This window comes from Bos taurus, chromosome 27 (assembly GCF_002263795.3).
Source record: "Bos taurus isolate L1 Dominette 01449 registration number 42190680 breed Hereford chromosome 27, ARS-UCD2.0, whole genome shotgun sequence".
NCBI classification, from domain to species: Eukaryota; Metazoa; Chordata; class Mammalia; order Artiodactyla; family Bovidae; genus Bos; species Bos taurus.
The window spans coordinates 12,935,032-12,960,443 of NC_037354.1; the positions used below are offsets into that span (position 1 = coordinate 12,935,032).

Here is a 25,412-nt window from a genome sequence, read left to right on the forward strand (position 1 = left end):
AAGTTAACTGGATGCTGAAATGAGTGGAAGACTAAGATTTATGGTTTCCAGCTCCTGTTCTTCGCTACCCCAGCAGCTGAGTTAGGTTTTCTAGAGAAGTGTGGTCTCTAAACAGACACCATCTGATCAGGTCCTCTGCTAGCTTCAGCATGCATGGTACGTCTACTCTCCTCCATGCCAAAGGACCCTGCCTGGTGGTAATAATTTGTGGGTCACAGACCTGTTGGATGATGAGTTACAACTATTAAACACTAGCATAAGAGACCCCACGTCCATGTCCATAATGGGGGAAACACTCTTCCTGGAAGTAATCCTTCAGAAATGCAAATTCCTGCTAACCCACCTTGGGCAGCTTTTGTTCTATTCTAGGACTCCTTTTTTCGTCCTGGTATCCTCCTCCTGAAAAGTTCTCATTCCTCCAGAGGGTTTCACTTTAAGCTCATAGTTCCGTCTCTCTTGCAGCCTGCCAGTGTCAAAGCTGCTAAACTATTTTTAACTAGTTCTGTCCCCACATCTGTAGCCTAGGATTTCAATGTACAGAATTCAGCATTTCAAACAAATTATTTTGACACACATGAAATGTTTAAGTGGAATGTTTCTTCCCAGAGTCTCCCGATATTCTCCCCATTTTTCCCATAGATCTCTGTTTCAGGTTTGACACAAATATTAGTTCAGTTCAGTTCAGTCACTCAGTCATATCTGACTCTTTGCAACCCCATGGACTGCAGCACGCCAGGCTTCCCTGTCCATCACCAACTCCCAGAGCTTGCTCAAACATTGAGTCAGTGATGCCATCCAACCATCTCATCCTCTGTCGTCCCCTTCTCCTCCTGCCCTCAATCTTTCCCAACATCAGGATCTTTTCCAATGAGTCAGTTCTTCACATCAGGTGGCCAAAGTATTAGTAGTAAGATACTAAAGAACAGAGGATGCATTATTAGTCAAAAGAAGAGCTCCTCCATCATTATTCTTGGCTAAGTGAATCCAGGAACATACTTATAAGCAACTATGTCCTATTAGTCTCTTCTGAGCTAATTTCATAGCAACCAAACATATATCACATCCATGTTTAAACTTAGCATTCCTATGATACTGATTCTGTGTTAAAATTCAGAAGCATCTTAGTTTTCTCATGGCTTTGCTTGTGCTTCAAGAACAAAATTCATAACTTTGAGGACTTTGATTCTTAGAGTTGACCATCTAAATCTGAAAATAGCAAGACCACTGGAGACATTGAGTATGACCTTCTTTCAAGTTTGAAGAAGCACTACTGGACAAGAAAAACTTCTGTGCTGGTCAAATATTGGCCACACTTCTATGCTACACAGATATCACTACATTTTTGTAGAGAACATATTTAGTAACCATATTGATGTTGGTATATTCTAATGTTTTAATGTGTGCATGCTCAGTCATGTCCAACTCTTTGGTGACCCCATGGACTATAGCCCACCAGGCTACTCTGTCCATGGGATTTCCCAGGCAAGAATACTGGAGCAGGATACCATTTCCTTCTCCAGGGGATCTTCCTGACCCAGGGATCAAAACCATGTCTCCCGAATCTCCTTCATTAGCAAGTAAAGTCTTTACCACTCAACCACCTGGGACACTCTAGTGCTTTCAGCATTATCCCAATGACGAAATTTATTCATTCTTTCCCCAACTTTCATCTTTTATCTTACCTTAGTCAATAAGCATATGGTTATACTTTCATCAAAAAAAGGCTTACAAGACTTTCCCTGACCTTGCACACACTTCTAACTGTCAAAATCCTTAACAAAATTATCATTATATTAGAGCAACTTAGTGGCCTTATGCCTCACCACCAATTCTATTTCTCTAAAAGTGCACTCAGTGACTTAGGATCCATTAGAAATGTGTCCTTCCTCTGCTTTCAGCTGATAAAATCAAGTAAAACAACTTCGTTTTCTTCATGCAATCCAACTTCACTGAAAAGAGAAAACGGAAAAGGAAGTTTGTATGAAAAATATTCAGTGATACAGCATCACTTATTTTTAAATATAATCTTTGAAAAAGCAACGGTAGATAAGCCAATTTGTCTATGGTTAAACCCACACACTCAGACACACACACACATACATGCAGTTTTATGTGGCAGTTCTATCAATGACTAATATAAGTGCTACCCAATTCCAATGCCTCAATTGAGGTTTTACTTTTTTTTTTTTTTTACATTTTTCTCATCTCTGCAATATTTTATCTAAAGAAAAGAAAGAAAGAAAGTGAAGTCGCTCAGTCATGTCTGACTCTTTGCGACCTCATGGACTGTAGCCCACCAGGCTCCTTCATCCATGGAATTTTCTAGGCAAGAGTACTGGAGTGGGTTGCCATTTCCTTCCCCAGGGGATCTTCCTGACCCAGGGATCAAACCTGGGTCTCCCAGATTGTGGGCAGATGCTTTACCATCTGAGCCACCAGGGAATCCCTAATTTTATCTAAAGCCTGTTGATATTTTATTTTTTTCCACCCTTTAAACTTCTTTGTATTAACAAGAAAAGAAGGGAAAGGTCTATGACATATCATAATTGGTAAAATATTTTCTAGTTCCATAGAAATCTATCTTGCTATAGGTTCCAATCAGGAGACTCAAAACTCTTCCAACTCGTTCAACCTGTTGGCAATCTTCTTTCTTAATGGAGATGTCTAAAGGTTTTCATATAACCCAAATGATGTCAGAACAGACTTATTACTAAATTTCTGTTGGGGAAATAAATATTCTTTGTGGTGCAGCTGTGCTGTGTTTAGTTGCTCAGTCATGTCTGACTCTTTGCGACCTCATGGACTGCAGCCCACAAGGTTCCTCTGACCATGGGGATTCTCCAGGCAAAAACACTGGAGTGGGTTGCCATGCCCTCCTCCAGAGGACTTTCCCAACCCAGGGATCAAACCTGGGTCTCCCGCATTGCAGGTGGATTATTTTTGGACTGAGCCATCAAGGAAGCCAACTCTTCATGGTAATCCTACTTTAATATTTTTCATAGGTCCTGTGTATACAGTTCCAAGTGCCCAAACTTGGCTTATAATATTTCAAAATAGTCACCACTAAATATATTTTATTTGCATATGTTCAATACAAGTAGTGTTTTGAAGTCACCTGAAAAGACTTATTTTGTTGTTTACAGATTCAGAGGAATGAACATTCAGCTGAAAAGATGAAGCAGTCACTAAGTGATCAGACGCTCTTTAATGTGTCATTTAATTTTTATTCCTTAATCAAAAAGAAATCTCTTCTGTGAGGTTACATTGCCAAAAAAGTGATGTAGCAACTTATTACTTTCACAGTATTATTTATTGTGAGACTTGGTTTTCTACATGTTTAAATATCTATGCTGAATAGTTTCAAAGATTTGATATAAAAATAATGCAAGTTATGGGGCCATTATTTTTTGAGAAAATAATTAGAAATCTGTGAAATTTTCATAAGTTACTTTTTATACTGTTTATATTCATCTCATAATAATTTTTATTATCTTTGTTTAATTGAAATCAGTTGATTTACAATACTATATTAGTTTCAGCTGTCTTACATAGTGATTTAATATTTTAGTGATTATTCTCCAGTTATTACAAATAATGGATATATTTCCCTGTGCTGTACAATATATCCTTATAGCTTATTAATTCTATATGTAGTAGTTTGTATGTCTTACTTTCCTAGCCCTCTCTTGCCCCTCCTCCCTCCCTCTCCCTACTGGTAACCACTAATTTTTTCTCAGTATCTATAGGTCTGTTTCTGTTTTATAATATACATTCCCTTTTTTTATTTTCTTGATTTTGTATATAATGACAACATAGACTACTTGTCTTTCTGTATGACTTACTTCACTAAGCATAGTACTTTAAGTTCATCCATGTTATTGCAACTGGTCCCAGGCTTTTTGTTTCCTAGGAGTACTTTTATTACAAATTCAATTTTACTACTAGCAATCAGTCTGTTCAAATTGCCTGTTTCTTCTTGATTCAGTCTTGGTAAGTTGTATCTTTCTATAAATTTGTCCATTTCTTCTAGGTGGTTCAGTCTGTAGGCATATAACTGTTGGTAGTATTTTCTTATGATTATTTGTATCTCTGTGGTATCAGTTGTTATTTCTCCTGTTTTGTTTATTATTTTGTTTAATTGGATCCTTTCCCTTTTGTTTTTGATAAGCCTGACTAAAGGTCTATGAATTTTGTTTATCTTTTTTAAAAACCAGGTATTAGTTTCTTTTTTTTTTTTTTTGAAATCATATCCACATTATTGTGGAATTTTATTTTTTTTTGCATAGAAATATTTTAATTTTATTTTATTTTTAAACTTTACATAATTGTATTAGTTTTGCCAAATATTGATGTTTATTCTATTGTTTTGGGGGAGGGATCCTCGATTTTATATATTTCCTCTGTGATTTCTATTGTTCCCTTCCTTCTGTTGGCTTTGGACTCTGTTTATTCTTGTTTTTCTAATTCCCTTAGATGGTAGGTTGAGTTGTTTATTTGAGATTTTTCTCGTTTCTCAAGGTAGGACTGTATCACTAAAAACTTCCCTTTCTGAATCACTTTTGCTGTATCCCGTAGATTTTAGACAGTTATGTTTCCATTTTCATTTATTTCATTTACTTATGATTTCCTCTTTGATTTCTAATTGATCCATGGTTTGTTTTTAATAGCACGTTGTTTAGTAATGACAGGTTTGTGCTTTCCAAAATTTTATTTTGTTTGAACTGAAATTACTAGACTTATTAGAAGACTAATCCTAGGTCTGTGTGATATCTGAACAGAGAAATTAGGTATTGAGGAACATATATGTGTCTTTAAAACAAGTAGAGAAATTCTATTTTCCCTTTAGTAGTCATTTGCTTACAGATTCAAAAAAAGAGCATTTAATAACTATCAGAATTAGAGAAATACATAAATAAAAATATAGTGTATAAGAGAAAAATAACAAAATTCTTTAAACAAATTTTACTCAATTCCTTTTCTTTGTATGTAGGATTCTAATGATATTTCATCAATGGCCCTGCATATTTTGTTAGAATAAAACCTTATTTTTTCCCCCACTGACCTTTTAAAACATTTAGAACATATTTTCCAACATTTCATTTTATATTGGTTATATTATTTATTCCTATAATTAATTTATCTAAGAGATGTCCTTTACACTCACAGTTTTATGAAAATAACAACTATCATGTAGAAATTTTTCACATTTTATCACAACCTAAATACGTTTATCTTCAAAATTTGAGAAAGATTCTAATCATCATTGATTTATGAGAACATTTTAAAGAAGCTTCTATTTTACCAATGCAAAATTATTTGGGCATTTTAAATTAATTCAAATTTAAATTTATTGGATAAAATTTTCCCATTAGGAGTCATAATTGATTAAAAATATATACCATTTTCTATCATTTTTCCTAGTTGTCATCTTTCCAAAATTCATAAAAATCTAAAGGAAAATAAATTTGAGCCCAAGGTGTGTTTTAATAGTGTCATGGTTAGAAACTAGCATTTTCTTTCAAGCATTGTATATAAATGGTTCATGGTATTTCACTGAACAAATCATATGTTCAGCAGTTCCAATAGGTGTATTTGTTATTTGTTTCTCATTCAGGATATGTATCTCCATTGCCCAACAGACAAATCCAGAGATTAAAATTTTAGTCTCTGCTTGAAACCAAAGCTCTTGCAATATACTCTTGAAGGCTCCAAGTCCCTTGAGTCCTCTTTTCCCTTCAGTGCAATTCAATAAATTCAATTCCACAGGCATTAATTGGGCTTCTGCTCTGTGTAAAGCACTCAGTGTGAAGCACAGCCAGGAATCAGCTTCAGTCCTTCTCCTCCAGTATTTCAGCTCACAAGAGGTGTGCTCCCTTTTTGTCCCCTGGAGAACCAAAGCTGCCAGTGGTATCACTGGGAACAGAATGATAACATCTGGATGTCGCTAGCTTTTCTTATTCTCTTTCAAGTGGCAAATCACCTCCCTGAGTGCGCATCTCTTTCTGCCTGAGTTTTTGTGCACCTGCCCATATATACACATACATGGTTGTTTCGTCAGATACTCCAAGACAAGTGGGCTTTTAGAAAATGGTCTTTCAAATAGTTCTTTTCTTTTAGTTCACCAGATATTTTTCATTTCTCTGGTCGTGAGATTCATTTGAAGCACTCTCCTCACAGGTTGGGATTAATACATACAAACTACTATATATAAAATAGATAACCAAAAAAGACCTACTGTATAGCACAGGGAACTCTACTCAATCTTTTGTAATAATCTACAAGGGAAAAGAACTCCAAAGCAAATATATGCATAACTGAATCACCATTCTGTATACCTGAAACTAACACAATCTTGTAAATCAGCTATGCTTCAATAAGAAAAAAAAAATTAAACAAAACACTTTCCTAATATATCAGCACAATGAAAAGTAACTTTCAATAATTTGGAAAAACAACCCACAAACACTCTATATACGATGACTAGTTGGACTAAAGAAGAAAAAAAGAGTAAAAATTACAAGTATCAGATGCCCTCAATGCAATAATAGGGTTGACATTCTTACAGCCTGAAAATTAAGATGTTTTCTATATATTATTATTGCTCAGTAGCATAGTAGAAAACCGATTTGAGTTAAGCTTGCCATGACTATATCACTTTTGCCCATGTTTTTATTTAGGGGCTTCCAGGTGGCTCAGTGGTAAAGAATCTGCCAGCCAATTCGAGAGATGTAGGAGACGTGGGTTGGATCCCTGGATCAGAAAGATCCCTTCAGGGAAGAAATGGCAACCCACTCCAGTATTCTTGCCTGGAAAATTCCATGGATAGAGGAGCCTGGTGGGCTACAGTCCATAGGGTCACAAAGAGTCAGACATGACTAAGCATGCACACATGGCATGGCATTATTTAGGGTATATAAAATGCACAGGGCCAATTGAATCTTTTATATTCCACTTTGTTGAGTGCAACTCAGAATATTCACTTGAAATGTAAATAGGTTTTGATTCTGATAATATTCCAAAATGGTGGACAGGTAGCTCATGACCAAGGCATTGCCTTTTGAGCACGGACACTGTTCAGGGAGGGAGGCTTTGCCAGGAGAAAGTAAAAGTGAAGTCACTCAGTCGTGTCCGACTCTTCGGGGCCCCATGGACTGTAGCCTACCAGGCTCCTCCCTCCATGGGATTCTCCAGGCAAGAGTACTGGAGTGGGTTGCCATTTCCTTCTCCAGAGGATCTTCCTGACCCAGGGATCAAACCCAGGTCTCCCGCATTCCAGGCAGACGCTTTAACCTCTGAGCCACCAGGGAAGCTCAAGAGAACTGCCCTTGAGTTCTGAGTACTCTCATCTGAGTACAGAGAGGACTGGGGATGCTGAGTTGAAGCATACATACCTTCCCAACCATGACAAGCAGAGGAAGCTATTTGATACTCAGCTTCCCTTCAAATCACAGCCCTTCTTTAATCAAGAAACTTATACTGTTGTGACAGGTCACCATATATCCCCACTCTGTGCCAAAAATATGTAAAACTCCCTATAACAATAACTCAAAATTGTGAGACGGGACAGAATGCCTGGGCTGCAGTGACCTGGTGAGCTTACTCATTAAGTGACCCCCATCTGCCATGGGCACCATCCTACTAAGAATCTGGGAACAAATTTTAGAATTCCTTTGCTGCCAAGAAAATAAAATGGGAAAAAAAAAAAACAAAAAAACTCTTCAGCTTTTCCCCTGGGACCACCCAGAATATGATCTACTTTTGAGGCGAAATATTTGATTTCCTGAGTGAAAGGAAGAGGAATCAGTGTTAGCCAAAACAGTTCTTTAGATGAGCCGCCCGTGCTGTCTATGAGAATTATTTTCAAGATTCCCCATGAAATTCACCCATTAGGTGGTGAGAGCCTACAGCTTTATGGTCTGTCTCCCACGGTATGTGCACTATACAGTTTGCAGATAGTTAGCAAAAATACTCACAGCTGAATGCTCCTCACACACCCCTCATGTCAGCACACACATTTGCACTCTCTTTCCAGCTGCCCGCTATATTTAAAATCAAGGAATTTTACCACAATGTTTTCCCACTTTGGGATCTTGTTTAGTGTAAAGTCATGAATTAAAATATAAAACACCACCAAAAATACTGGTTATGTCAGAGCCATCCAATTATTACTATGATGTGAATTTTTGTGTGTTTCCACCAATTTTTCACATCTTTCACGCCCCCAAAACAAACTGCAAGGGGATCATTATAGCATTTCTTTTTTTCCTCCTTGAGCTAATGGGAATTCTCACTCATAGGAGTTAGAGAATATGTAACAAAGAAGCACACCACAGGACTGGATAGTTTTCATCAAATGTGAGCCATATGATGCCAGACAGAAACGTATGGCTTGGCATAAAAATCTGCAAGTCCATATGTTCTAGATAAAGAGGTAAATGCATGTATGTGCCTATGTGAGTGAGTGTGTGTGTGTGTACACATATGCACATAACGCACACATATATATTTAATTTGAATATGCTGTCATTTCTTAAAGTCCCAAATGTTTCACTTCTTCCTTCATTTTTGACAGCTTAGATCTGCTTGGTGTTTAGGGACTAATGTAGATTTTCATGACCACATGCATCAAGTCACTCTCCACTGTGAAACAGAAGTGGTCCCTGTGAGTCATAACTAAAAAGTGAATGGACTTTAAAAAGCAGCTGTAGCCAAAAATTTTTTTAAAAAATTAAAAAGGAAAGAAGAGGCGGGGGAGGACAGGAAAAAAAAGGAAAAAGAAAATAGTGATTATTAACTATTAAAAAATGATCCTCAAATGTAGCCATCCTCAGTTTCTGTCAATGTCATTGGCTTCCAGCACCCTTGCTGTATTATTCAGGTACACTTGCATTTAGGGACTTAAAGCATGTGCTCCAAGAGGACAGAGGAGTCTTCACATGACATGGTGTGATAGAATGAAGATTAATTAAAAGTCATCATTCATATAGACTATTTAAGAGCATTTTGTTTTACAATAGGTATTGATCTTAGCCTCACCTGCATGAATGTAACTTCTCAATTTGAAATTCTTGGAAAAGTTCTATGTCTTTTCAGTTTGGTTGCTTTATCCCATTAGTGGTCTCTTACTGAGAACAAGCAGAGCACCTAAAACACTATTGATCTGAAAATGCATAACCTCAGAGAACAAGGGGCCTTCCTCGCCTGTGAGGATGTGGACACAGTCCTTGGCCTGATGGCCACACTATAGGTTTTCTTCCTTTTGCACCTGCCACTCTTTCTTCCCTTGCTAAAGACTCATGCCCACCCCCCAACCTCTGTTTTTTTTTCATTCTATACTCAAGTCCTTGATGATTTCATCCAACTCCTTGATCTTAAATGCCGTGTCTATAAGATGTGCATGTTAAGTTGCTTCAGTTATGTCCAACTCTTTGTGACCCCAAAGACTGTAGCCCCCCCCCAGGCTCCTCTGTCCATGGGCAAGAATACTAGAGTGGGTTGCCATTTCCCCCTCCAGGGGATCTTCCTGACCCAGGGATTGAATCCGTGTCTCCTGTGGCTCCTGCACTGCAGGTAGATTCTTTACCATTGAGCCATAAGGATTTTCAAATTGTCATCTCCAGTCACAATCAATGCTTTGAACACGAGACTTACATGTGCTGCTGTGCACTGCGCTCAGTCTATCTGACTCTTTGCAACCCCATGGACTATAGCCTGCCAGGCACATTTATCCACGGAATTCTCCAGGCAAGAACACTGGAATGGGTTGCCATTTCCTCCCCCAGGGGCTAGACTTACACATAACTGTCTATTCAACATGTCCTCACAATGCTTTTTGAGCATCTGAAACTTCCCATGTCTAGAACTGAATTCTTGCTATCCATTCCCACCCTCCCTCCAAGCTCTTGACACTCATCCAGTGTTCTAAATCTCAGTCTTGCCACTATCCAGCCAGCTTCTTTGGTCAAAACCTGAGAGTCATCGTTTGCTCTTCTCATTTGCATACACCCCACACCCACCAGCAAAGCCTGCTGCTCTAGTAACGTGACCTTCTCACCCCGTCCACTGCCACCAACTCTAGTCCCTCACATGGTCAGTGGCAACACCCTTCTGATGAGTCTCCTGCTTGCCTGGCCTCTGTTCCACAGACCAGCCTTTCAGGACAAAGGAGATCATGTCAATTATGTGATTAAAAGATTCTAGGATTTTCTGATTACATCGAAGACCTAAGTGCTCACAGATGGCCTCCAAGGCCCAGCATGGTGTGACCTCCCCCTGGTAAACTCTCCCCCTTTCCATCTCCCCTCACTGGTGGTGGTGGTGGTGGTGGTGGTTTCGTCACTAAGTTCTTGCGACCCCATGGACTGTAGGCTGCCAGGCTCCAGTCCATGGGGTCGAATCCATGCCAGAATCCATGGGATTCTCCAGGAAAAAATACTGGAGTGGGTTGCCATCCCTCACTGGAATCCTTGGCCACTTGTCAGAGCACTGGGCAAGCTCCCCTGCAGGGCCCACCCATGCTGCCAGCAATTCTATCCCATCATGAGCTTTCTTAGCTCTCTCTCTCACTTCATTCAAGCTCCTCCTTGAATACCATTTCTTTACTCTACCATATATAAAGTAGCACATGCCTCCAGTTTTTCTTGAGCCCTTTGCCTAGCCTTGTCACATATATCATCCCTGAAATAACATTGTACAGTTATTTTTTCAGTATTTATTTGTTTCCTCCACCGGTATGTAAACTCCATTACAGCAAAGAACTAGGTTTGCTTTGTTTGCATTATAAATACCAAATATTGAGAATAGTGCCAGGAACAGAGTTAGGTGTCTAATAAATATGTATTAAGTAAATGACTTGCAGTTTTCATTCATACCTTCCACCCAGCTGGGCAAATCCAACCTGAGCCACTAAGGCCATCATATGTGAGACCTCAATTCAAAAGAATTTCTTAACTTTAAACATGGGAAGGATAGTAATAATATTTATCATTTACTATGGGCTCACTATGTAGCAGATAATGTGCTAAGTATTTATTATTTATTTACTTTTCTTAATCCTCATAAGAAAACTATCTGGGATTACTTCCACTTTTGAGATAAGAGATCAAAAGTATGGGCTTCACAGTTAATAAGTGACAAAGCAGGGATCAAATCTCAAGGCTTCCCAAGGCTTCACAGACGATGTGCTCTTAAGTTTCATACTTCCCCTCGAAGTCTAAACTCAAATGTCTGCAAAGGCCAATCCATATTGGGAATCAGGGTTACAGGTTGGAAGCCATTCAATGTCCTCCTTGCTTGCTTTTGTCAACTCACTTTTGATAGAGATCTGGGTACAGTAAATAGTCGTCTGCCATTTAAAAAAAAAAAAAAAAAGGCAGTCAAGGGACTTCCCTGGCGGTCCAGTGGTTGATTCCACTGCAGAAGACATGAGTTCAATCCCTGGTCGGGGACTAAGATCCCACATGACATGTGATACAGCCAAAAAACTAAAAAAAAAAAAAAAAACTAAAAAAAAAAGCCTCAGTCGTGAATTCCTGATGATGCTTCAAAGAAGAAGTACATCAGAGAGCAGGAGGACAGCTCCCATTGGTGCACCTGCGCACATCCTAAATGAGAAGCCACTCTCGACCCCAGCCAACTGTTGCCATGAAGGAGTATGAATCCAGAATCATCAGATCTTCTAGTTCATCTAAAGAAACTAGAAATTCCAAGTTTTAAGTGAAATTTCCCAAAGTTTTAAATGTTAGGTAAACACTGTCATCCCCCTTCTCCTCCTGCCCTCAGTCTTTTCCAGCATCAGGGCTTGGCAGAGGATGAGGTGGTTGGATGGCATCACCAACTCAATGGACATGAGTTTGAGCAAACTCCAGGAGGCAGTGAGGGCAGGGAAGCCTGGCGTGCTGCAGTCCATGGGGTCGCAAGGAGTCAGACAAAACTTAGCAGCTGAACAACAAGCATTGTCAAGCACTAGGAACCACACAAAATCTGTCTTTAAGAGATGTTCGGATCACAGCCATCCTTGTAAATCCTGACCAAAGTTCTATGCCAGGTGTCATAGTTGAGGGGTAAAAGGTGGGTCAGGGAAGAGGAGAGGGGATGAAGGAAGATACAGCTCAGAGATACATCCTAAAAGGAAGGAAAACCTCACACGAGGCAATGCCATTGCCATATGAGATAATTAACCCCATAAGCTTTCAGAAAAAGGGGAATTACTCCCATCTGGGGCAGTCACAGAAGGAATCACAGAAAAGTGGAATTTGAGCAGACTCTGAAAGCTGCTTTGTGTAAAGAGATACTTCCTACACCAGAGTGGAAAGGTACTTGCATCACTGTTGTGAAGTACAGATAAATAATGAATTCCATGTAATGCTCTGGAAAGCATGAGGCATGCTACACATTTAAATATTTTTCTTCACTACTATTAGAACTGACATCGTATGAAACAATTTATATAAAATCGAATTCTTGCCCAGAATGTTTCTGTGATCATCTTATAATGGTAACATGTATTTTCAGGTTCTTAATTTTAACTGTATTTTAAGACTGGGGCATTAAGCCACACAAGTTCTCTTTTTAAATAAAATTGTCATGTGTTTATATTTTATACCTGGGGTGAAAGAGACTACATTTGCCTTATTCCTTTCTTCCTTGATTTATTTACAGGTTTTTTTGTATTTAAAAATAATATCAGTTGATTCTCATTTTGTTGGTGACATGGAGGCAGCTTTGAAAATTCAATGTGTCCATATTTTTGAAAGTTACTTTCAGGGATTAAGAACTGATTTGAAATGTTCAGGAATGATAGTTTTGCCCTGGTTTTTAGCAACTTTCCTATCCTCAGTCTGATTGCTGAAGGTTTGGGGGTTTGTGGCTTTTAAAGTGATATGAGAACACATATTTCTGCCTGTGAACAGATCTATTCACCCCATAGCCCAACTATACTATGCTCATGCAATTATAAATTAAATAATAATTTAATTTTAAAATATTTAAACTTAATATTTACATTCCATATTGGGCAATATATTTTGAAGACAGCCATTTTCTGATGGATGTTTTTAATTTTAAGGCCTCTGATATAAGGAATAATAAAAATGACATTTTAGACTATTCTGAATTTAGGAGCATAAATAGGAAATCTCAGAACCTCGTTTTCAAGAGTAGATGCTAACAGGCTAAACAAAATTAAACCTGTCATTATGCAAAAATGTTTTGCATCCTGCACATGATGTTTTAATATGCATTTTATGGGGTTTGCGGAGAGTTTAATTTTCAGGTTAGAATAAAAGAGTGTTACACAGTATAGGTGATAAATTAGGTTATTCCAGTTATGTGTATGACCCTTAAAAGGTGAACAAACTAAGTATACCTCAAAGACAGAGCAATTAACCTTAAAGTGGATCACAGCTTTGATACGTGGGGAAGGTTCAAGCAAGGTGTAGAGGTTTGTATTAATACTCCCACTGTTTGGTTAGTACTACTACTATTAGAATATTTGAACTGAACATAATGCATACAGGCTTGCTCAGTAGAGTATGTGGAAAAATTTTATCTCAGTAATTTTTCAACTCAGTTTCTGCCTTTCCTTTCTGAATTAGTTTGCTACTATCTTACTACTAATACCTAGAAGACTTGATTTCAACTGCCTCCACAAGCTTTCAACTGGTCGTTTTCTATATACACCTTATTAACGCCCACTTAAGGATCTTTGCTCCTATTATTGAGATTATGAATAATGGGGTGAATCAGATATGAGTTTAAATTCCATTTCTGCTATATATAAATTGTATCTTTGTGCAAATGATTTAATCTCTGAGTTTCAGTACCATTATTTGTAATACCATATATTACATATAGTGTGTGTGTGTGTATATATATAGTTACTGCAGGAACTGAATGAGGTAGGTATTAATAACATCATAACAGCAAACGCATAATTCATATCATAGTTCATTAAGGTTGATACCTTCTTTAATGATGCAACTCAAAGCTTAACTTCTCAAAAATCTGCTGGTGAGTCTGCTTGACCACAGGACATAGACTGCTACAGACAAGACATCACACTGCACTGGGTCAATCAGACACACAGTCAGTGCTCAGTCCGTCTAGGTCAGCCTGGATAAATCACTGAAATGCCCTGGGTCTAGCCACAGTAACAGACAACTCCGGGGGCAGACGCGGAGGCCTCCTTCAGGTCCCAGAGTCCTCTGACTCTGTTCCAGTTACTCTGCATTTCATGAATATGTCAGCCCAGCTGGAGAGAATATTCCCATAATACACTCCAACACCTAGTAGTGATTTTCAGATTTTAAAAAGTAACAAAATGCAGTGAACAATGAGATGCCTGCTAAACCTTTTTGTGGCTGAAAACTAGGCATGTGAGAACAAAGAGGGGGAAAAGTAGGTGCTCAATAAAAAGGAGTTGTAAAAATACTCCCCCCACTTACAGTTAATGGCATTAACCTGGTCAATGCCACATTCCTGAAAGCAGCATATCTCCTAAACTCAATTTATTTGAGTCTGCTATTGAATTTTTATATCCTTTGTGTGATAAAACAGTATTTTATATCAATAAGACCACTGGAATTTTATTATTTTTTATAATTTATTTTTAGATAATAGGCATTTGTTTCTTTAACAATCATATACAAAAGAAAATCAAAAAGTTCCAATATTATACTGTTCGTGTAACATTGACTGTTATTTTACAAAGAAAATAAAACATGGACAGGAGTAGAGAAGTATAATACATAGTGATGACACCATCCTCAATTATTTTACCCAAAATTGATCATTCTATCAGCTTTTTTGTTTCAGTCCAAAATGCTGATGCGTATACCAGCTACATGTATATGTTTTCTTTTTTAATTTACACCATGTAAATGTACTGCATAAGGATTCTCTCCGTTTTTACTCTTAATGCTACTTCTTGGATATATTTATTTCTTTATGAGTCATGCAAAACTATGTGACTTTTTAAGTGACTCTATATTATTCCATTATATGGATATTTCATAATTTACATTTCAACATGCTGTTAATAGACTCCTTTCATTTTTTCTCAGTTGTTTGCTACTAAGAACAACGCTGCAGTGAACTTGACTTTATAAATATTTCTATCCGTACCAACTTCTTTGAGTATACCCTTAGCTCTGTGATTGAGATCAAAATGTACATGAGTTTATTCGTAACTTGTTTTAAAAGATTCCTTATAATCATTTTTCATCTTTCATCTTTCTCTAACCCTCTCAAAATCACCGCCCATTTTACAGATGAGAAAAAATGGAGAATTCATTCAGAACACTTGATTCATAAGTGTAGAGGCAAAATTAGAATGTATACCTCCTTGCATTCTTCATCTCTTTCTGTCACCTCAAGCTGAATTTTCTATGAATTTCAAAGAAAAGGACATTTGGAAAATTGAGTATCTTCAGCAAATGGATTAAGGTGGTGGTTGATAAACCTTTGAAGAACTACATAGAAAGAGATACAAAGAAAGACATGCTGGGGTTTCCCACACACACACACAAACTGAGCTCTTTGGAGTTACAATAAAGACAAGCTTTTCTCTTTCCTTGTTTACCAGGTTCTCTAAAAGAGAATAAAGAGAAAGATATTCCTGTTGATGAAAATGATGATAGATAAAATGTGTTTGAAAGCTATAAAAGCTTCTTACATCTGGAGCAGCTGGCAGCCTGGGATTGGACTCTGAGGGGAGTTCATAGATATCTAATTTGAGCAATGGTTAAAAGTAAACTTGGGAACAGCTGATTCAGTGCAGTTATCTCTGGCTCTGGGAAGTTTTTGTGATGTTCAGAGGCTCGCACATAAAAATCCACATGACACATATTTGCTGAGTCTAATACCTATATGAAAATGAACATGGGTGATTTATAGGAGTATATTAGACACAGCTGTTCTTGTATAAACCAGGATATAGCATGCTATAACAGGTAATGAGCCACTAAAAGGGGGAGAATAAACTGGCTAATGGTTCAACAATTACATATATTAAAATGCACACATGCCAGTGGCATAGAAATCAATCAGATTAGATCGGCTGATAGTCACTTAGCAAATATCAATGTTTATGATCCACCAAGAATAAGGCATTTTGCTAAAACCCCAAAAGGATAGAGTCATTGTACCTCAGTTTTTGGGATCACACACCAAAGATACTGTCTCCCAAATGAAACAACTTAGTACTGTAAAGAGACAGAATAGATGGAGGGGGCATTTCTGTATCAAGGCCATCTAGTTACAAAGTTATCTTTTTTTTCACCTACGCTATACAGTAGGTTCTTACTAATTATCTATTTTATGCATAGTGGTGTATGTATGTCAGTCCCAATCTCCCAATTTATCCCCCCTTCCCCTCTCTAGTCATACATCATCTTGTCTCCACCTAGTTATAACTCATGCCTCTCTAACCCTCCTGCCTCTGGATTTTAGCATATTCTGTTCCCTTTCAATGATTCTCACTACCTCTTCCATTGAGAATGCCTGACTCTCACTCTCTTTCAAATCTCATCTTACACATCACTTTCTTAGAAGAGATTCTTCTCTAAGATTCTAGACAACATTCATTGCCTTAGTTATAGTTCAGGGCAAACTACCTTTTCCAACAACAAATGTCAACTGTAGAGAGAGAATTACAAGCAGTATTAAGCAAGTAGTTATATCAGTTCAGTTCAGTCACTCAGTCGTGTCTGACTCTTTGTGACCCCATGGACTGCAGCATGCCAGGCCTCCCTGTCCTTCATCAATTCCCGGAGTTTACTCAAACTCATATCCATTGAGTCAGTGATGCCATCCAACCATCTCATCCTCCGTCATCCCCTTCTCCTCCTGCCTTCAATCTTTCCCAACATCACCATCTTTTCAAATGAGTCAGTTCTTCACATCAGGTGGCCAAAGTATTGGAGTTTCAACTTCAGCATCAGTCCTTCCAATGAATGTTCAGGATTCATTTCCTTTAGGATGGACTGGTTGGATCTTGTTGCAGTCCAAGGGACTCTCAAGGGTCTTCTCCAATACCACAGTTCAAAAGCATCAATTCTTCAGCATTCAGCTTTCTTTATAGTCACATCCATACATGACTACTGGAAAAACCATAGCCTTGACTAGACGGACCTTTGTTGGCAAAGTAATGGCTCTGCTTTTTAATATGCTGTCTAGGTTGATCATAACTTTTCTTCCAAGGAGCAAGCATCTTTTAATTTCATCCAGTCAGCATCTGCAATGAGTTTGGAGCCCAAGAAAATAAAGTCTGACACTGTTTCCACTGTTTCCCCATCTATTTCCCATGAAGTGATGGGACCAGATGCCATGATCTTAGTTTTCTGAATGTTGAGTTTTAAGCCAAAATTTTCACTCTCCTCTTTCACTTTCATCAAGAGGCTCTTTAGTTGTTCATCAGTTATATCACAGCTTCTTTAATGCCTGTATCCAAAATTAAATTATAAATGCTGTGAAATCAGGAACCATGTAAAACCTGCATATCTAACACACACCAAAAAAGTGATACATTAAATGGTTCATGGCTATGAATTATTGGAGATGATTTATTTGATGTAAAAGACTAGAAATGAAAAGACAAGGACATTTTTTAAATATCTAGGAAAAGGGTTACTAGAGATGTGATGCTAATAGAAAATGAGAGATATGGTTAAGAGATATTTGAAGAGTAGAAGCAACAGGTCTGGAGATTTATTGGATGAGTTATATCTAAGTAATTTGAGAGTCTTCATAAAATATATTTAACGGTTCGATTATTTCCCCTGATTTTGAAGCAGTCTTTTCTCAAGCCTTCTACAATATCTTTCAATATTGCAGTCACTTTTTCCCTACATATTCTTTGGAGGACATTCTACAAATATTTATTGAGCACCTACTATATACCAGGCACTCTTCTGGGTACTTGATGAGCATGTGGGGAAGCAAAGATTCCCTACATTCATAGAGCCTACATTATTTTCCAGAAAATTATAAGTAAACAGTATATACCGGTATGTTATATCGTATATTTGAAGCTGATACGTATGGGAAATGGAAAAGTAGATCAGGGTAAGAGGACATCGATAGAAATGGCCCAACTGGTACTAGACCAGTTATCTGTAGCATGTAATAATTTTTAAAACGTTTTCTTTTTTTTTACTTTTAATGAAACCCAGAAGCTTTCCGTGAATTATAATTGTTCTTCTTCTTTTTTTTTTTTTTTTATCTATATCCTGGAGCTAAAATCTTCAGTTAGGGAGAAAGCCCTAACTTTCGAATTCCCATAGCATTCCTGTGGCAATAGGAAGATAGCCTCTTTGTCAGTGCTGGGGGTTGGGAGGGAGGGCCTTGGAGATGAGGAATCTGGCACCAACACCTCTGCCTGCCCCTCCCCTGCCCTTAGGAAAGGAAGAGCCCCCAGCAAGTCCCTACTTTTAACATCTTTTCTCACACTTCTGAAAGACTCCTTTATTTTGCCATCCTGAAAATACTAAATATTTTCCTAGGCTTCTATTTATTGCATCCCTCAGTTCCTTCTCTCTAAAATCTAGTATGGCTTTATTTACTCACGGACAATGTATTTCATTTGTGGATTAGATTTTTTTCCAAATAACTAGCTTGTTAACGTTTAATTTTTCATTCATGAATTATAATTTTTTCATGGCTTTCTGAATAACATTAATAAAATTTGCATATTCATCATAACAGTAAATAACACAATATAAGATGATAAATATTTAATAACCTTTCTTCAACTTTTAGAGAACAGTTGGGACAATTCAAACTGTTGAGCACTGTTTACTTAGAAACTGATTTTCTTGAAACAGAAGGTAAACATATTTAAATTTTTTTCATAAGTTAAACAGTAATAAAAGAATAAATTAACCCCTTCATTAAGGTAGTCCACCAAAAGACTATTTTTTCAGCTGAAAAAAGCAATTTGTTAAGTAGATTCCAATTATTTAAATCAATTAAAGCTTAACCACAACAAATGCAAAAGTGAAACATCTAATTATTTAGAAAGATTAATTATTAATATTAATTATTAAACAGGCATATTCCCATTATTCCTATTCATGGAGTGGTTTTTTTTCATGCTAAAATAAATGTGCTGTTTATTTTGGTTTTGTGCAGATATGATTTTAATGTATCTTTATGCCTTCAGTTAATAAATCTATCAGTTGCATAAAATTTGAGACTTCTGGCTTCTTTTTAAAAAATAAAGAAGGAAAAGGAACCTCAATATTCCTTATTTCTTTCTATTTGTATTACTTGTTACTATAATCCTATCACCCCTCTGTCCTGAGGGCGTGTAAATTGATAACTCCAATCCACTGATCAAAAAAAAAAAAAAAAAAGGAGTATAAGTGGTCCCTACTTTCTCAAAAAGCTTGTAACATAGTAAGAAAAAAATTTATAAACTTTCAAAAATAATTAAATGCAATAAGACAATTTTCATAGGATTAGAAACTGTTTCTACTGCTTATATCAAAGTTTCAGATGAGACACCTCCCATCCAAAAACGTTTCAAAAATAAATAAACCAAAAAAATAAAAACTGAAATCAATGATATAGGTGCCCAACCACCTCCAGGGTATAAAAGGGAAATTGAAGATTGATCAGATTAGAGAAGGTAGGTTTCTTTTGGGAACTTGATGACCGTGGTACTATAACACTGGGGAGGAGTGTATTTTCCATAAACATTATGCAGTTGAGGAGAACTTCAAGACAGCCACCTAAAACTTTAGCATGTCTCTCCTGGTGGTTGAATAATCCAGAAAACGCTGTCTGACTTTTCTGAGAAGTCCAAAACCAAAGGGCAGTGAGAGTGTCCAACCAGTAGGCCAACCCAAGGAGAAAATAGCTGAATTGGGAATGCGCTGCCTACCCATCAGAGAAGACCTTCCCAGCCAGCTAGAAGCTAGGGAGACGGATGCTGAGCAAAGAGCCCCATTATACTTCTTCACCACCTTAGCTTTTCTGGTTTAAAATAGTCCCATGTGTGTGTGTGTGTGTGTGTGTGTGTGTGTGTGTGTGTGTACACAGGTACACACACCAGTGTGTTGGAAAGAATAAGTTAGATGTGAAGTTTTGGTTTTACACTGAATTCACCTTTTAAAGCCACACCTAATTTTTTTAACCTGAGAGTCATTATAGAAGATGACTTGAGATCCTACCCCGCAGCCTAGAAGCACAGTTTATTGAAAGTAGGTTGAAAGACGGCGGGAGAGGGATATAATAAACCTGTTTTCTTTAGGGGTCCTTCCCGATGAAGTTACATAGCATCCAATTTGGCGCAAGGAACCACCACAGCTGCTCATCCTGAGCATAGAAAATCAATTCAAAGCAAAGAAATCAGTGTGCCTTGCAGAAGGACAACAAAATTTTCATGAAAGAGGTGAAAGGGTTGGAAAAGAGTTGGGCACTGATTATATATAGAGTTTGAGTTTGGACATTATGAAGGCTCTGGCCACATCAAATGGTGGCCGCGTGGCCTAAAGATGTCAATGGATCACTCTGCCTAATTAATGATAAGCTTGTTGTTGCTTAGTAGCTAAGGTGTGTCTGACTCTTTTGTGACCCCATGGACTATAGCCCATAAGGTTCCTCTGTCCTTGGGATACTCCAGACAAGAATACTGAAGTGGGTTGCCATTCCATTCTCCAAGGGATCTTCCCAACTCAGGGATCCAACCTGAGTCTCCTGCATTGGCAGGCATAATTTTTACCACTGAGCCAGCAGGGAAGCCCAATGATAAGCTGGAGATGATAATTAGGAGCCTCTACAATCCCTGTACCTTACAATATACTTATATCAAGTAAGTCAAGATGTGAACAAACAGGTGAAGGTACCATTTCAGTACTTCTAAAGTGAAATTAATAAGGTCAGGTGAACTGAAGACAGGAAAGGAACTGACATGATTAAATAGTTCAATGGAAGTGACAGACTAGAACCAGATCATTTGCAGAGTGAATGGATTGCAATCTGAATGGATTGCATTCACAGAGAAGCTATCAAAGGGAAACTGTCCCCAGAAGTTTCTTATGCCATTTTTAATAAGATTTAGCTAAACATACAGTGGTAAGCATGGTCGTGGGAAGAGTTTTGAACTTGAAGCCAATGGACAAAGGTCATCTTTTTATCTCATTGTACACCATACTCCTGAAGATGTTTATACTGCATGTTGGAAAAGAAAATCCTCTGCAGGTCTCATGGACTTCTTCATGTCTTGCTAGGTTTGTCAAGAATGCAGAGCTGTGACTGCTCTTTACTGGGACCATTCCTCAGGGTCATGTTGACAGAGAGCAACTTTAAGAGATGATGTAATGTCTACCTCTGAAACAAAGGTAGATTTGCTCAGCGCTTGCTATAAAAACAGTGGACTCCTCAAGTTCAATGTTCCTCAGCTGCGGGGTGAACCCACCCTGTGTATAGCAACCATCTGTGCCCTTCTGTATCACTCCCATGCAAGGATGAGGGAAACCAACACACACACACACACGATGATGCTCATGCTACTTGTTGTGCTTTGAGTGACAAAGTCCTTTGCCTCTGACCTAAGAGTCTCATGATTTCTGCCGGCTTTCATGAAAATTAACAGGCTAACTTGGTTTGCAAGGCAGATAAGATCTGTGACCTGATAATCATGACTAACATGTGTAACCTCTACCTAGTACATGGCTTTCCCTTCGAGGGTATTCTCTGTACTATATTTCACATGGCTTCCCAGGTGGTAAAGAATCCCCCTGCCAATGCAGGAGATGCAAGAGACATGGGTTCAATCCCTGGGTCAGGAAGATACCCTGGAATATGAAATGGCAACCCACCCCAGTATTCTTGCCTGGGAAATCCCATAGACAGAGGAACCTGGGGTCACAAAGAGTTGGACACAGATGACCACACATGAATATTTGACATGCTGTTTTGTTACTAGTATAGGCATTCCTTAATTTTTAGAGAACTTTAATTGTTAATGCTTCAAGTTAGTTCAGTTGCTCAGTCTTGTCTGACTCTTTGCGACCCCATGAACCACAACACGCCAGACCTCCCTGTCCATCACCAGCTCCCAGAGTCCACCCAAACCCATGTCCATCGAGTCGGTGATGCCATCCAACCATCTCATCCTCTGTCGTCCCCTTCTCCTCCTGCCTTCAATCATTCCCAGCATCAGGGTCTTTTCAAATGAGTCAGCTCTTCGCATCAGGTGCCCAAAGTATTGGAGTTTCAGCTTCAACATCAGTCCTTCCAATGAACACCCAGGACTGATCTCCTTTAGGATGGACTGGTTGGATCTCCTTGCAGTCCAAGGGATTCTCAAGAGTCTTCTCCAACACCACTGTTCAAAAGCATCACTTCTTCGGCGCTCAGCTTTTTTTATAGTCCAACTGTCACATCCATACATGACCACTGGAGGAATCACAGCCTTGACTAGACGGACCTTTGTTGGCAAAGTAATGTCTGCTTTTTAATACCCTGTCTAGGTTGGTTATAACTTTCCTTCCAAGGAGCAAGTGTCTTTTAATTTCATGGCTGCAATCACCATCTGCAGTGATTTTGGAGCCCAGAAAAATAAAGTCAGCCACTGTTTCCATTGTTTCCTCATCTATTTGCCATGAAGTGATGGGACCAGATGCCATGATCTTAGTTTTCTGAATGTTGAGCTTTAAGCCAACTTTTTCACTTCCCTCTTTCAAATGCCTCAAGACAAATTAATAAATGTATATTCCTGGATAAGTCAGAATACTTTTCTTGTTTTTTTGTTTTTTTTTTAGTACTCATCTTTATATACTTATCTTTATGATAAGTTTCAAGATATTTTAAATTCAGGTCAGCAAGTTCCTGTCATCTGAACCTTCCAATTCTTCCCCATCTCACCAACTTTTACTACTTCTCTTTCTACTCCAGAAACCTGTTTGCATGCATCTGTACAAACACACACAATTTGAATTAAGGGCAGGAAGGTGGTCTTTTGATCTGTCCTATGTCAATTTCGTGACATTGATTGTAACCTGGATATGTCAAAGAATTACCTCAACATTATAACAATATAGCATATAATAAACAGATATAGCAACACATAAACTATTGTTATCATCTTTAAATGGCAGGCTGCAGTAAGATAATTATGAGGATGAATAGTCTTACTAATGTCAAATACAATAGTATTTTCAATAAACTTGTGACAAAGCATCTTCTATTCCTTTGCAACCAATATTGAAGACTTGTGGAAATATGAACTTTTTCTCAGATTCATAAAGGCATAATAAGAGATAGTGACATAATTATAATTATATTAAGAAGCATGGTTGATTGGCTGTCAGCACACTTTACATTTAACAATCCTGGGTGTTTTTACATGATAATGGCAGAATGACAGTAATGAACTTGGAAGCTATTCTTAGCAGAGCATCACGGCCGAGTGCAATCGATTTCCACACGAGCTATAAATGCAGTCCCCAACCTTATAGGTTATTGTAAATGCAAGGCACAAATTTTCATTCATAAGTACTTAATTAAAGAACATTATTGGTTTACCTGTAATTGCTTTAATTTATCACAGTGTCACAATTTATAAATAATGTGTATTATTCTTCAGTAGTTGTATTGTAATTACACATAATTTACAATTCACACTACTGTATTTCTAATTAGCCTCTAATATTCTTGGTTATAAAAGTGAAAATACTATTTTAAGGAGAATAAGATAATTAACAATGTATTAAATCTATTGGCAATCAAGCATTTACCAAACAATAAAGTCAACTAATTCAGGCTATTTAGTTGATGAGTTATAAAATTTTATAAAGTTATGGAACACAACTTAGTCACTCCTTGATGTGCTAACAGTAATAAGTCTCTGTTTCAAATTAATCTTGGTAGCAATCTGGGTCACATTCTGTTTAACAAAGCAACATAGTTACCACCTACTTGTGTGTTGGGGTGGATGGCACTGGGGAGATGCACAGGATACTCACCTATCATAATCTCCAAGTTACGAGATTCAGTAAGTTGAATAGTGAACAATCCAATCAGGGGAATGCTTTGTGTTTCTGAGGTTCGGGAAAGATAATGTGGTAGTTTAGTAAAATCACAGTTTTGAATTTTGGTTGAAAGTTTTTCTAAAAGCCTTGTGATGGCACAAGGTAATTATAAACCAAAACACATGACCTAGCCCTTTTTCTTAAAGATAGTTAATGAAAGACACATGACTGGCTCTAAACATTATATAGAGCATGCAGCCACCTGTACGGTATATTTTGAAAGTTCTTCAAATTTCAATACCTCTAAATGAACCAGAAATTTCTACCATTAAAGACAGTACTTTGGATTAGGCATTTATCCAGAAAGCTTCTGTAAATGAACACATACTATGTGGCACAGAGGAAGCACTAATCTTTGGTCCTTATTATTGAATTCGTAGGACTTTGTTTTTTAAATGAGATAGTATCAGGCAGAAGAAGGGACTAAGAAAATACTATATTGGGAAAAGAAGAGAAGAGTAATAATAATAAATTCTGTTGAAGACTAGAGCCTGGACAAAATAACATAAAAAGAGTATGTATGGGAATGAAGGGAGGGGAGGGAATATATATTCAAGCACCCAAAGGGCCCTGGGAAGCTTCAGTGGCCAGGATAGGATAGAAGATCACTGAAAAGAACTGGTACTGGCATCCAAGACAAACATCCCTTGCTGGGTAATTTTTGCCTAAGGCCAACCATAAAATCACCCTGCTAAGATTTTTTTTCATCTCAGCCCTTGAAGCTATTTTACTTCCTTACCTTTAATGAAAATGAAGCCTTCCATAATTCAGAATAAAAATAATTGATTATAACTTTGTAAATGGGATCAAAAGATAAAGTCCTATAAATATAAATTTCACTTATAATTCAAGGCACATCACCATAACTATCAATCATCTACTAAATTTATCTGCATTGAAACTTGGTTGTCATGAACAAAATGGTTCCCCTTTCAAAATACTACCCCAATTATACTTTCAGCCATAGGCAGACATGAACTGTTAATGGGACAAGTTTAGTCCCTGGATTTTTGTCTTGTGAGGTTGAAAATAACCACGTCCTCACCCAGAATCATTTTATATTCAGAGACCTAACCAAAGATCTGAAACATTGTGGCCATTTCAGGCACACAAGGGTTAATAAGTCTGTCTGGGCTCTTACATTAGTGGTATCATTGTGATGAAATCAACAGAGCCCCATTCTGAGAACTTCCAGGACCAGCTTGGAAGCCTTTTGTGATAATGATGCTCATTGTAACTGGATGTGACCTGTGGTTAACTCACAGTAGCACGCATTTAACCAGAGAGTATAATTCTAGCCCAAACCAAGGTTTTACTCAGCCTACTAATGTCACCAAAAAGTACTGTGGAATTAATTAGCTAGTTGTGTTCAATTGA

At 37.7% G+C, this 25,412-nt stretch overlaps 1 protein-coding gene and 1 long non-coding RNA gene across 6 annotated transcripts in view; one reads left to right on the plus strand and one right to left on the minus strand.

Moving 5' to 3' along the window:
* The window catches only part of TENM3 (teneurin transmembrane protein 3), a 1,022,495-nt gene that overhangs the window by 183,088 nt on the left and 813,995 nt on the right, over positions 1-25,412 (plus strand). The gene's annotated exons all lie outside the window — the stretch shown is intronic.
* On the minus strand, positions 1,665-25,145 carry LOC132344044 (uncharacterized). Its single transcript, XR_009493119.1, has 3 exons — positions 24,775-25,145; positions 23,970-24,044; positions 1,665-1,949 (listed from the first exon to the last, which is right to left on the minus strand). It is a non-coding gene; the product is annotated as an uncharacterized lncRNA (long non-coding RNA).